At 41.2% G+C, this 15,197-nt stretch overlaps 1 pseudogene; it reads right to left on the bottom strand.

The window, feature by feature from the left end:
- Positions 1-11,138: 11,138 nt before the first annotated feature.
- On the bottom strand, positions 11,139-14,520 carry LOC119571715 (annotated as a pseudogene).
- Between the last annotated feature and the right edge of the window lie 677 nt (positions 14,521-15,197).

The following is a 15,197-nucleotide window of genomic DNA, read 5'->3' as shown; positions in this document are numbered from 1 at the left end:
TTTAACTTATTCCGCGCTTACGCTATGGTTTTGCTACCGAAATCGCTAGAAAAAAATAAAAATTTTACGCAAAATACCTGGGGATAACTTAAGAGCTAAAAAAAAAAAGTAGTACACCCGCGGGAAAATAAATAAAGACAAAAAAGTCAGGACAGATATTTCCCTTTTTTTCTTCCCCGGTAACCCAGCCGAAAGGCTTCCTCTATGGCATATGGCCTGGTATAAAAGGTATGAGCTATGTGGGGACCAGGCGGATCCCGATCGTTGAGCATTTTCCTTTTCAACAAATAGAAGAAAAGGGGGACAGAATCCCCAATATTTTAAATACACTTTTTTTAAAATTTTTTCAGATACAAAAAATAAAAAAAAAAAATAAAAAAGAAGCATACGCAGAATTTTGACCCCCCCAAGCAACAAGAGTAAGTAACCCCTGTTTTCTTGACCTTCTATGGATTTCTATGAGAGGGTAACGCGGTGAGTTGAGGATGCCAGGTCTTATTGTGATCAGGTAATTTTGGTAATGAAGCGAGGATAATTGGGGAAAATAGTGTGAAAAATGACAGCAGCGATCATGAGGGGAACAGCAATGCCTAATTAAGAAAAAGTTTATATGCGCGGCCACCATCCCCTTTTCCCCCCGACAGAGATGGCGGTGCTGCGAGGGGGTGACGAGGAGGCGTTTGGCGGGCACGGGAAGGGGGGCAGACTGGAGTACCGTGTCCCCATGACGACCCGGACTGCCAGGGGGAACGCGTTTCTTAAGGCCGTTATAAGAGGTCATCCCCCACTTAGTTCCGGTACTAACGAAGGGGGGTTTGTGAATGAAAAAAAACGGGGGGGGGAAGGTAGGGTACAGCCTCTCCATGCCGCGGGGTGTATGGCGGTTCCTCGATCACCCCCTTTCCCCGAAAAAGGGGGGGGGCGCGGACATCGACTGCCATGTCCACCGGGGGTTTTTTCGGTGAGCAGATAAACTTCGTGCTTCGGAGTAATATTTTCGGCTGTAGGCTTTCGTATGTTTGACCGGGCTTTTCTATAGTTATAATCCTCTGCAACCCTTATTTTTCTCCCGTGGTTTGGGCAAGATGGAATAATCCCAATATCTCATTAAATGGGGATACCCTTTTTTTCCTTAAAGGATTTAAAAACTCATCAACCAAGTTATATCCGGGGAGAGAGCTAAAATAAAATAAACTGGGGAAAAACAGTTATGCAATAAAGTAAAAACTGTGAATATTGTATTTTATTGTAAAATTTCTTCTTATTCCTCATTTTTTGAAGTTTAGAGCTGATTTTAAAAAACTAGCAAACATTCACATTATAGAGTAGATATACGTTTTTACATGGCGTTTAAATCATTTTTTTTTTCCAGCCCTTCCCCGCCATGAAATTGGAGATTAGGGGGCGAGAAGCCGGCATCGGCCTTGCCGTTCGGGCGCCAAAACGATGTATGCACACCAAGGAAATTCACGCCCCTGCACACCGCCCCAACATGGCCACGATCACCGGGTAATTTTCCTCATGAGTCGGCTGTGCCCCCGTATGCCCGGGCCACGGGTATGACGCTCCCACATGGCAGCCATGCGGGCCTAAGAGCACGGCCAAGCTGTCCTCAAGTAGGGTGGACCCCAATGCGCGGGAAATGAGAAGGGGCACACTCCAGATAATTGGAGATGGTGGGGGGGATGAACGACATCCTGGGGGGTTCCCGGAAAAACTCCAAGACTTTCAAACCCGACATAAAAAACCCCGGGGGGGGAAACTGCAGGTAATTAGCCCTTTTTTAAATAACAGTGGGGAGGGGTTTAGATATAGTTTATACTTATGCTTTATCCTCGATATCTAGTTTTTATGAAACACCTGCAGAATATAATTCAAAGAATATATTTTGGAAATTTTAAAAAAAAATATTTAGGGGACCTTTCATATTTTGGAATTAAATTGTCATAAAAAGGAATTGATGCTTGCGGGGCAGATAGCCAAGAGGTTTAGAATTGACCATGGGAATTGATTTCAAATGTGCTGCGAGGAATGGTTTCCCTTAAGGATGTAATTCCCCCAAGACCGTGAGGTTCTTACCAGGATTCCCGCGGACACACCTTCCTGCTTTTTGGCCCGCATTTTAGGACCCCCAAAAGACAGGGGGGTTTTGATTGAAATGTGCGGCGGGGTTTTTCTGGGGTTCACCCACGAGGCAAACAGCAGACAAATTTGGCACGCCAAAATGGTCTTTATTCAAGTTGCGGAAGCTCTTTTTCCAGGTAGGAAACGAGATGGGGTATGTTGCGTCAATTTTGTGTGTCTAGAATCAAAGGTGAAGAGTTTAGAAAAAAAAAAAACGTTTTTTATCTGCCTTTCATTACCGGCAGCAAAAAACTAAAGTTTGCTGCCGGTTAGACAGGAAAAAGTAAAGGGATTTGTATGGAGAGCTGTAGGTTATTAGCCTGGTGATGATGTCAAGAAAGCATTGCACTAGTGAAGGCGGGTCCCCCCCTCTGGAGCCCACAGGGGGATACATACCCACAGCCTTTGTTCTCGCATCACACCAACCGGGGCCGGGATGTGTTTGTGTTAGCTCCCCGGGGCTTTTGGTCAACACACGTTTTTCACCGATCAATCTAGGCAGGTCGCATGGCTTCTCCTGAGAAACCGCTATGGTCAGCATGCTTCCCCCAGGGTTATACCCCCTTTTTCTTTTTTTTTTACGAACTTCAAAAAAAAAAAAACATGGATAAAAGCGTACTCCCCAAAGGGTGCAAATTATCACAGGTAATCCTTTATTCTTGTCCAGCACATGGGAGAATGTCTTGCAAGAAGAAAAAAAACTGTGAATCCGCCGAGTTGCGGGGGATGGGCATTGATTGCTTGCAAAGCCCCTTTCGGAGTCGGGGGGCCCCCCCATGGAAGGCCCGCATGGCCCCCCTCAGTCAAGGCAACCCAGCAGCAGCAGCTCCTCAACAGCCTCATGGGCGAAACTGAAGAGCCAATTTACCTTTTACGGCCCTTTCTACAGCAGGCGGGGGGGTGGCCCACGGGGGAAAGAGTTGTGCAGGGGGGAGTTCCATGGCGGCGGGGAGTTCAGGAGGGGACACGAGAGGTTCATACTTTAATGGCCAAGGGGGGCCCAAAGGGGCCCGTTTTTTACATTAAGGGGGCACTACTGGCCCAACTTCCCCCGGATTCGCTCTCACCTCCCGAAGACAAGAGGGAAAAGGAAGCCAAGGGATTCCTAGCAAAAATACGGTTTTTTAGGATGAAAATCAGTAGTAATCTATTCAAGAGCCCTTAAACCATAGCTTTGACTTGTTTCTCTTTTTTCGTCCCCTTTCTAGATCAGGAAATTTACTAATTATGCAAACATTAAATTTAAAAAAAAGAAAAATTTTTTTGAAACTTGATCTTTCACATTTCTTCCATTCTCGGTAGCATTAGAAATTTTTGATTGGCTTATAAAAAAAATAGCAAAACACTTTTAAATATACCACTTGAAACTTTAAAGACAAGACGCAATTCAACTTCAAAAGAAAAAAAAGTTAAGACCATCCCTGTTTTTAATATTTTGGGCGTTTATAATTAAATTATAGCATTAAGATTGAATACTATTAAAACAACCTGGTTATCCATCCCGAGATTTTCGAGCAAGAAATGAGAGGTTAAATCTCAGGAGGAAAAGACAAAGGACGAAAAAGATAAAGAGCTTTTAGGGAAGATCAGGACCTCCATCATGACCTTACCAAAGGGACCTGATCCTGGAGTCACCCCGAAAAGAACCTACATATGAAACGACCATTTTAAGAAGAAAAAGCTTTTGGTGGGTCGCAACTTGGCCCCTGCAGCTTCCCTTTATTTTTATAACGAAGGGGTCATTCGGTGAACGAGGGGGGGTTGATCCTATCACAGGAAGATGCGCTGCATCAGGCTGCTGCTTATGGCCCCAAGAACCTGGTAGCCTTGTTACTGAACCTTTGGGGCCGACCACACCCGTAGGGGGCATGGAGGACACACCCTGCACACTTTTCGGCCTGTTCGGTTTCTCGATGGCCTACAAACGGCTGTGGGCACTTAGCTGAGAGAAAAAAATTTGCAAGGGAGGGACTACCCTTAGATTATGTCGGAAATTTTGACCCTTTTCTTGAAAAAAAATGTAAGTCTGGGGAAAAAAGACCTCAGACACAAAGACCCACTAAATGGTGTTCCAAAAAACACTTTCATTCTCTCACGTTATCCAAACTCATTGAAAGGTAGGGAAAATTCAGTGAATTTTAGAGTGGGGAGGCGGCGGGGAAATAAAGAACGCAGTCATGGGGCCCAAAGAGATCATCAAAAAGGAAAAGGGGGCAGAAGAAAAACCCCGTGTTTAACGGGAGTTAAAACTCCGGGGGGGCTCTCGAGACAACACTCGCTTTTTGCCCTGATGAATTTGATGTCAATTGGTCATTCAACCTTCGGGGTGAAGGTGGAAGTTTGGAAAATTTCCAAAGTCAAGGCCCTTGCAAAGGGCCCTAAAAATATGCATCAAAATGGGGAAAGGAAGATCCGACTTTGAGAAGAAACTTGAAGCCCCTGTCTGGAAAAACACTTCTACAATCTAAGTTAAGCTTTTAAACACCACCATTTTCGTGATCCTCGCCCCAGCCCCGTGTCCAGGGGTGACAAGGACCAGGGGGGGCGGCGATCCAAATGGGTGGCGGGTCCCAGTATCCCCCTTTCCCGTTGGTGTGGGGCTCGTCCTGTCATCGACTCCTGGGCCCCCAGACTTCCCCAAGCCCTATCTCACCCCGACAAGGCGACAAGGGACACTGGGCATCACCAACAAGAGGGCTCTCAGTGGAGGTTTTTCCCTTTGCGAAACCCCAAGCAGTTCCTCAGGACCCCTTCCCCCCACGAACGGCGAGTTAATGACCTGCAAGACGCTCCGTACACTTTTAAAGGCCCCAACGTTGGAGCCTCGCGAAAATTAAGAACAGATACAGCTGGTGGGACTGCGGCCGTGGAAGATCGCCCCCCCCACCCGGCTTCGCCCTTAAAAAGCTTCTCATCGACTGGGAAAAAAAAGGAAGGCGAGGAGAAAAGTGGGGAGGAAGGGGCCCTGGTCAGCCAATGGCAGAAGCTTTCCGATGATGTCCCCATTTCCCGAAAAAGGAGAGAAGTAGCTTATTTTTGGTGCCCGAAAGTAACCCGCTTTTTTCGGCGGGGATTTTGAGAGGCCCCAAAAATAGGCTTTTGGAGTGTGCAGATCGTCAAGTTCCGGAGTCATCCTTAAGTACCTGGTGTATAATACGACACTCAAATTAACACAAACAAATAATGCACATACAGATACACACAAAAAACATCTATTTGGGACTCAAAGACAACATATTTAAAATTTGAATGAATGAATATTTTCCATTTAATCAGTTAAGGGTTTTTTAGTTTTTAGCCTAAGTAAATTCGTAAAACATTGAAAAATATTTGTTTATCATGGTATTTTTTCTATCATTCGCGAAGGTTTTTAAAAACTCTTTATTATTTTAGATGTTGCCCGTAACCCTCACAAATATTTTTTTACTTTAGATATGTTCGAGAAGTGACATGCTATTATGAGCTGGTAACAGAGAAATTTGTCGTATACATGGGTGTGGTTATCAAAACAATTGGGATGACCAAAGGGGCCCCCTTAGCAAATAAAGTAAATTATTTAAATCCCTGGTATAAGCCCTATGAGGTGGTAGCGTGGTCAGAGGAGCTTATTTGGCGTGGGTTGTCCAGCATTACCCCCTCCGTCGCTTGATAAAACGTAACACAACGAATTCATAAAACTAAAGCAAAACCATTTTTAAGAATTACGTTTAAAAATAAATTAAAATACAATAAGCTAAAATACTAGAAAATGAAAACTTAAAACAAATTTTAAACTCGAGCAAAACGTGCAGTATAAAAGTAAAGTAAAAGTGAAGCATAAACCTGAACAAAGAAAATCATCGTAATTATTAATGACTATTATTGTATAAAAGCATGATAAAATTTCCAGCTCCTATATGCAAGTCAAGATACCTCAGCCCTTAACTTTTCTCTTTTGTAGCCCCTTTGGGCGTCGAGCCGGTTTCACTCAGAAAAATAAGGAGAAAAAAGACACCATGTCTCTGCAGCGGTCTCTACCGAACCGTTTATTTTTCGCGGTCATTGGGGGGTGAGGGGTGACGGTGACGTCACTATATACAGGTTTAAAAAATTGATAAAAATAAAACCTATTGATAAATTGACAAATAACAAGTAATTTAGTTTAAAATGATAAAAATATAAAAACAATCACAATAATGAACATGAGTAAAAATAATAGATAAAAATAATGTTTGTAAAAGTGGTCATCCTAATAGTTAAAACATTTATGTAAATTTATTTACAATTGAATAAAACAAGGAAACCAATGGATAATTAAAACTAGGCATGCCAACAAAGAACTGCATTTAAAAAGTAAAAAGGGAAGTTAATTAAAGTTAAACGAGAACCAAAGAAAATGTACCACAACGGGTAAACTAAAACAAACAAAAAACGAAAAAACAAGAATAAAAACTACTAATGATTAGGGTAAAGGTTGGAAAAGCTGGGCAGGGAAGGTACAAATTGCCCGACCAGGGAAGCGCGCGGGCGAGGGGCTCGCCGTCGCGAGGATAACGTCCCGCCCGGGGGACTAGCCACACTACAATGGAGAGTCATTGCAAGTCGGACACTAGAAGTAACAGAAAATCACAATAAAGGGTTTGAGTAACAAAAGCTAATAGGTTCCGAGGGGTCCCCGTTTTTATATATAAAGGGGTTACATGGGACCAGTCAGTCTGTAAATGGAAAAAAATGTTCACTGAAGGTGGGAGATTTATGGTAACAGAAAATGAAAATCTGATTTACACATGACAATAAAGTTTATTGCATGGGGAAATTTTCAAAAGTATTCAACTTCAATTTTTTTTAAAATTTTTCCATTTCCCCCTTTTAAATTTCCGCTGCCCTTTAATTTTAACGCTATGGAAAATGTCTGATGTTAATCTGATTTGGGAATGAAAATAAGGAATATTTTCGCTAATATATTTTTGGGCTTTTTTTTCTTTTTGGGTTCTTCCCCCTCTCCGTTTTTTTTATTCTGAATCGGGTTTGTTTTTTTCCCCCTCTTTTCGTTTCATCGTCTTTTCAAAACTGCCATCGGTGATCAAATAAAAGGGTAATCATGGTTGTCCCGTTGGTCTTTATCCTCAGAAAAATGAAGATTTCAAAAATGACCATAAACAGAACATTACGAACAAGAAGAACACAAGTTCAGACACACATACCACACACCCCAACACACACCACACACAAACACACACACACCCCACACCACACACAACACACACAACACACACACCACACACACACACACACAACACACACACACCACAACAAAAACACACAACACACCCCACAACACGCACACACACACACAACAGATATAATATATTTTAATATATTATAATATATATTATTAATATATTATAGAATAATATATGTACATATTAAAATATATACTATTATTTTTCTATATGCACATATATATGTATATATAATTATATGGTGTGGTTAGTATATATACATATATTTTTTATTTTAAAATATGAGTCAGAACAAAAAACACAACACAACACACACCCCACACCAAACACACACACACACACACACCACACCACCACAACACACACACCACAACGCACACACACGCTCACACACACACACCACACACACAACACACACAAAATATATTTTTAAAAAATATAAAATATATTATATATATTATATATATAATATATATTTTAATATAATATATATATATTATATATATATAATATTTTTAAAATATATATATATATATATAAGATATAATATTATATATAATTATATATATATATAATTATATATATATATATTAATATTATATAAATATATATATTATATTTATTATATATATATTAAAATTTAAAATTTTAATTATATATATAATATATATATATTTGGTTTTTGTGTGGTGTGTGTGGGTGTGTGTGGCGTGTGTGTGGTATGTGTGTGTGTGGTGTGTGTGTGTGTGTGTGGGTGTGTTGTGTGTGTTGTGTTGTGTGGTTTTGTGTGTGTGGGTGTGTTTGTGTCTGTATCATATATAACGTAAATATATATTAAATCATATCACAAAAACATATATATTATATATACAATATTGTGCATATAAACAAAATAGTAATATTTATATTTGTAATATATATATTACATATATTATATAATAATATATATTATAAAAATTATATATATATATATTTTTGTGTGTGTGTGGTTTGTGTGTGTGTGTGTGGTGTGTGTGGTGTGTGTTGTTGTGTGTGTTGTGTGTGTGTGTGTGTGTGTGTGTGTGTGTGTGGGTTGTTGTGTGTTGTGGTGTTGTTTGTGTTTTGTTTGTTTGTTTGGTTTGTTTTTGTTTTAAAATCATGTGTTCTTTGTTTATGTTTTCGTGTTCATGGGTCATTTTCAAAAAAAACCTTCAGTTTTAGGATAATACCAAACGTAAACCAGATTACCCTGTTTTTAAAAAACCCCAGGCAGGAAAATCAAAGAAATGGGAAAAAAGAAAACTTGAATGAAAAGAAGGGGGGAAGAAAACATGAAGAACAAGACATTTTCGAAATATTCCTTGCGTAACCGATTATACACAACTTTTTTCCAACTTATATTAAAGGACGCGGAAATTTAAAAGGGGAAAAAAAAAAAATTAAATTTTTAAAAACTTCGTTCCGCTGCAATAAATTTTATTGTATGTGCATCAGAACAGATTTTTAAAATCCCCGACGCAAAACTTTTTTGCCTTATGGGGGGATTTTGGGTCTTTCCCACTTTTTAAAACCTCCCCTAACAATTAGTTTTTATCAAAACCCTTTTTTGTGTTTTTTCTTTTAACTTCTGGTTTTCCGATTAATCCCTTTTTCCCCTTTTTTGGCTTGGGCACGTTTTTCCGACCATTGGGGTTCCCTGGTCCCTTTTGAAAATTTGCCCAATTTTAACCTTTACCCTAACATTATTTTTTTATTTTTTTTTGTTTTTTGTTTGTTTTTTTTTCCCCCTTTTACATTTTTTTTGGTTTTTAATTTAAATTAAATTTTTTTTTTAAATCATTTTTTATGTATTTTATTACCCATTTTTTCCTTTTTTTTTACAATTTGAAAAAAAAAAAAATTTTTTCTTTGGGAGCCCCTTTTTCAAACATTTTTTTTCTTATTTTTCTAGTAAGGTTTTTTTTTTTAAAATTTTAACAAAAGAGAATTTAAAAAGGGTTTTTTTTTTTATTTTTTTAAAGGGTATGTGATCACCTATCCCCCCAATAGCAAAAAAAAAATTTAAGAAGTGAAGGCGGGTTCTTTTTCCCTTATTTTTCTATAAAACCCGGCCGGCCCGGAGTAAAAAAAAAAGTAATCGGGGGTATTTTTGCTTTTTGGGGTATTGAATTTTATTAATATCAAAAATTTGGTTTTTTTTGTGGGTTTTAGTTCCCTTTTTTACTTTTATACGCAGTTTTGCTGGAAAAAAAGCAAATAAGCTTTGAATTTTAATTTTTTTTGGGTTTTTAAAGTGGTTTTTTTTTTTTAAAATTTTTTTTTTTATAAGGGGGGGGGGGAATGGGGAAAAATGTTTTGGTAATTATTTTGGGGGGGATTTAAATAATTTACTTTTTGCGTAAGGCGGCCCTGGTCATACCAATTGGGTTTTGATAACCAACCATGTAACAGACAAATTAGTCTCTGTTACCAGCTCATAATAGCATTCACTTCTGAACATATCTAAAGTACCAAAATATTTGTGACGAGTACTGGAAACATCAAAAAATAATAATATTTAAACCTTGCGAAGATAGAAAAAATCCCTGATAATAAAAAAAATTTTTTTTAAAGATTACAGATATTGACTTGGGCTGAAAACCCCCTTATAGCTGAAAAAATGGAAAATTTTCATTAAATTTCAGAAATTTTAATTTGTGTCTTTAGTACCAATAGATGTGTTTTTGGGTTTGTATCTGTAGTGATGTAGTGTGTTGTGTTAATTTTGAGGTCGTATATATACACACAGGTACTTACAGGATAGACTCCAGGAACTTGACATTTGCACACTCCAAAGCCTATTTTTGGCCTCCAAAATCCCCCCCGAAAAGTGGTATTTTCGAAGGCACCAAAAAAGCAAATTATCTCCGTTTTTCTGGAAGGGGGCACATCGTCGGAAGAGTCTGCCATTGGCTGACCCGGGGGACCTTCCCCCCATTTTTCCCCCCCTTTCTTTTTTCTTCCAGTCGCATGAAAGCATTTCTTAAGGGGCGAACCCAGGGGGGTGGGATCTTCCAGGGGCCGACAGTCCCACCAGCTGATCGTTTTAACTTCGCGAGGCACCCAACGTTCGCCTTTGGAAAGGACAGGACGTCTTCAGGTCATGTAGACTCCCCTTCTCGGGGGAGAGGCCCTGTAGGACGACTCTTCGGTTTCGGCGAAGGAAAACCCTCCACTGGAGTCCTCTATTTTGGTGATGCCCATGTCCCTTTTTATGCTTGTAACGGGGTGAGAAGGGTTTGGGGAAAGCTGGCGGCCAAGGGGGACGATGACAGGGAGAGCCCACCAATCAGGAGAAGGGGATACTCGGATCCCCCCAGCCTTTGGGATGCCGCACCCACCTGGGCCCTTGCACCCCTGGAGGCACGAGGCTAGGCAGGATCACGAAAATGGTGGTTTTTCAATGCTTCTACTTAGTTGAGAAAGTGTTCTTTCCCGACAGTGGGGTTAAGATTTTCTAAAATCTGGATCTTTATTTTCCCCTTTGATGCATAGTTTTTGTCCCTTTTCAAGGCTTGACTTTTCAATTCACAAACTTCCACCTTCACTTCCCCGGGAAGGGGTGAGATGACCGATTTACACGAATTCACGGGGGGGGAAAAAAGGGGAGTGTTTTCTCGAGAGTCCCCAGGGTTTTTGACTCCGAAACACTGGGTTTTTTTCTGCCACCTTTCCTTTGATGTCTCAAGTTCGGCCATGACGCTTCTTTCTTCAGCCGCCTCACCACTACTGAAAAATTTATGAATCTTTACAGTCATTTCAATGGTTTGGATACTAGAGAATGAAAGGATTTTGGAACACCATTAGTGGGTCGTTTGTGTTGGAAGGTCATTTTTTTCCCCAACTTCGATTTTCTTTAAGTAAAGGTGAAATTCCGACATATTCTGAGGTTTATCCCTGCCTTGCAAATTAGTTTTTTTTCTCAGCTGAAGGACCACAGCCCTTTGTAGGGCCCTCGAGTAACCGAACATGGGCCCCCAAAATGTGCAGGTTTGTGTCCTCCAGTGCCCCACAGGTGTGGTCGGTCCAAGGTTCAGTAACAAGGCTACCCGGTTTTTGTGGCCATAAGCCCCAGCCGAGCAGCGCAGTCGTTCCTGATAGGATCAACCCCCTCGTTCACCGAAAGGCCCTTCGTTATCAAAATAAACGGAAGCTGCACGAGGCCCAAGTTGCGACCCACCAGAAGGTTCTTCTTACAATGGTGTTTCATATGTAGGTGTCTCTGACAGGGTGACTCCAGGGGTCAGGGGCCTTTGGTAAGGTCAGATGGGGTTCCCGGTTTCCTGAAAAGCTCTTATCTTCTTTGTCCTTTTTCTTTTCCTCCTGAGATTTAACACTCATTTCCTTTTTTCCGTAAATCTCTGGATGGATAATCATTGGGTTTTTTTAATAGGATTCATATTTAATGTTTAATTATTTAAGACAAGACCAAAATATTTTAAACAGGGATGGTCTTAAAAAATTTTTTTTCTTTTGAAGTTAGAATCTGCCGTCTTTTCTTTAAAGTTCAAGGGTATATTTGAGAAATGGGTTTGCTATTGTTTTTTTAATTGCCCCAAACAAAAAAATTCTAAATGCTACCCAGAATGGAAAAATAGTGAAAGATGAAAATTTCACAAAATTTCTTAGTTTTATTTAAGGAAGCATAATTAGAAAATTTTCCCGATCTAGAAAGGAGCGATAAAAAGAAACAAATCTAAGTAGGTTATAGGTGCTCTTGAATATGATTTTCTTTCGTTTTCATCCTAGAACCGGTTTTTCTAGGAAACCCTTGGCTTTCCTTTTCACTTTTTGTCCGGGGGAAGGGAGAGCGAATCCGTGGAAGTTGGCCCGTAGGTCCCCAATGAAAAAAACTGGCCGTGGTCTTGGCCATGAAGTGAATGAACCTCTGTTCCCCCGAATGCCGCCGCCAGGGAGACATCCCGCTGCAACATCGTTTCCCTGGGCCAGCGCTCCCGCCGCTGAGGAAGAGGGGGCCCTCAAGGTACAAAATTTGGGTCGTGCAGTTTTGACCGAGGCTGGTAGGAGGCTGTGCTGTGGCTTGCCTGATGACTGAGTGGGCCTGCTCCCTTTCCCTGGGGTCCGACTCCGCAAAAAGGTTTTGCAAGCAAAACAATGCCTCACGCAAATCGGGGGGATTCACAGTGTGTTTTTTCTTTTGCAAGACATTTCCATGTGCTGGCAAGAAGTAAAGGGTTCCTTGAGTAATTTGCCCAAAACCCTTTTTGAGTACTTGACTTTACCCTGTTTTTTTTTTTAAGTTCGTAAAGAAAAAAAAAAAAGGAATATACCCTGGTGGACATTTGGGGCCCTAGGGTTTCATCAGGGGAAGCCATGCGACCTGCACTAATTTAGTCGGTGAAAACTGATGTTGACGACGCCCGGGAGTAACAGCAAAATGACAATCCTCGGCCGGTTGGATGTGATTGCGAGAACAAGGGTGTGGGTACTGTTTTCTCTCCTGTGGGGGTCCAGAGGGGGACCTGCCTTCACTAGTGCAGAGCTTTTTTGACATCATCACCATCTAATGACACCCAGCAGCTCTCCATACAAACCCTTTTTTGACTTTTTCCCGCTAACAGGATGCAAAATTTAGTTCTGCTGCCGGATATGAGGGAGATGCAAAACGTTTATTTCAAAACCCCCACCTTTGATTCTAGACACAAACATTGAGCAAAAACCTCATCTCGTTTTTCCCAGCCTGGATAAGACTTCCGCAATTGAATATGACCATTTTGGCGTGCCCAAATTTGTTGCGTTTTGGCCTCGGTGGGTGAGCACCCCAGGTACACGCCCAATTTAATCAAAACCTCCTGTCTTTTGGGTCCTAAAATGGCAGCCCCAAAGCAGGAAGGGTGCCCCGGGGAATCCGGTAATGACCTCACGGGTCTGGGAATTTAACCTTAAGGGGGAAAAATTCCTGCGCACGCACATTTGAAATCAGATTCCCATGGTTATATATACCCTTGGCTACTGCCTGCAAGATCAAGTTCTTTTTATGACAAGTTCAATATCAACTATGAATGGTCAGAAAAAATTTTTTTAACTTTCAAAAAAAAATTTCTTTGAATTTTATTTTGCAGGTGTTTCATAAAAACCTAGATATCAAGAAAAAGCAAAGTATAACTATACTAAACCCCCCCCCACTGTTTTAATAAAGGGCTACATTACATGCAGTTTCCCCCTGGGTATTTATGTCGGGTTTGAGTCTTGGAGTTTCAGGAACCACCAGGGAGTCGTTCATCCCCCCCACATCTGGCAATTTTTGGAGTGTGCCCATTTTCATCTCGCGCATTGGGGTCCCCCCATACTTGAGGACAGTGGCCCCTGCTCTTGAGGCCCTGCATGGTGCCATGTGGAAGCTGTCATACCCCCTGGGCGACCGGAGACGGTCAACCGACTCGATAGGAGAATTACCAGGGGATCGTGGGCCCTGTTGGGCAGCATGTGCAGGGGGTAATTTCCTTTGGGGCTACTCGATTTGGGGGCCCGAAAACAGCAAGGCAGCATGCCCGGGTTCATCGCCTTATTGTCCATATGCATGGCGGTGAAGGTGGAAAATAAAGTTACGCCAGTATCAGTATACTCTCTATAGATGTGAATGTATTTGCAAGTTAAAATTTGCTCTAATCTTAAAAAATAAAGGGAATAAAGAAGAAATTTTACAATAAAATACAAAATTACAGTTCATCTTTACTGCATAACTGTTCCGAGTTTTATTCAGTTAGCTCTCTCTGATATAACTTGGATTTAGGAGTTCAAATCCTTGTAAGGAAAGAGAGCTATACACCCCTTTAAGGATTTGCATTATCCATCTTGCACAACCAGCGGTAGAAAACATAGGTTGCAGGGATGTTAACTATAGAAAAAACCCGGTCAAAATCGAAAACCACAGCCAGAAAAATTACTCCGAAAGCAAGAAGCATTATCTGCTCACCGAAAACCCCCGGTGGACTGCAGTCGTGTCCCGCCCGCCTTTGGGGAAAGGGGGTATCGGGGAACCGCCAAGGCAGCCAGCGGCATGGGAGGGGGGTGTACCCCACCTTCCCCCCCCCGTTTACTTCACCCCGCTCTCGTTAGTACCGGGAAATAAATGGGCTGACCTTTTTATAAAGGCCTTAAAAAGCAGCGTTCCCCCCTGGCAGCCGGGTGTCATGGGGACACAGGTACTCGCATTTTGCCCCTTCCCCTAGCCCGCCAAACGGGCCCCCTCTACCCGCCCGACACAGCCGCCCCTTTGTCGGGGGAAAGGGGGGGTGGGTGGCCGGTCATAGATCTTTTTTTTAAATTTGGGATTTCTTTCCCCTCATGAGCGCTGTCATTTAAAAGCCTATTTCCAAAAACCCCACATTAAAAATTTCGATCACAATAAGGGGCATGGCATCATCAGACTCCCGCCGTTACCCCCCATCATAGAATCCTATAAGGTCAAGAAAAAAAAGTGTTACTTTTTTCTCTTTTTGCTTTGGACCAGACATTTGGTATGCTTTATTTTATTTTTGTTTATTTTTGATATTAAATAAAATAAAAAAGGTATTAGTATTTGGGAAAAACTGGCCCTTTGCTGTCTATTTGTTGAAAAGGGAAATGGTCAACGATGGGGTCCGCCGGTCTACTAGCTCATCCTCATACAGGCCATATGCCCGTAGAGGAAGCAACAGTTCGTGCCCGGTTACCGTGAAGAAATAAAAGAGGAATATCTGCCTGACATTTTTTCTTATTTTTTTTCCTGCGGGTGGTAGACATTTTTTTAGCTCTTTAAATTTTCGCAGGTATTAATGCGTATTAGTTTGTTTTCTAGCGATTTTGGTAGCAAAAACCAAAACAAAAAAG

Source organism: Penaeus monodon, unplaced genomic scaffold (assembly GCF_015228065.2).
Source record: "Penaeus monodon isolate SGIC_2016 unplaced genomic scaffold, NSTDA_Pmon_1 PmonScaffold_7603, whole genome shotgun sequence".
NCBI lineage: Eukaryota > Metazoa > Arthropoda > Malacostraca > Decapoda > Penaeidae > Penaeus > Penaeus monodon.
The sequence above is the reverse complement of the archived record's forward strand: the minus strand, read 5'-3'. Positions and strand labels throughout refer to the sequence as shown.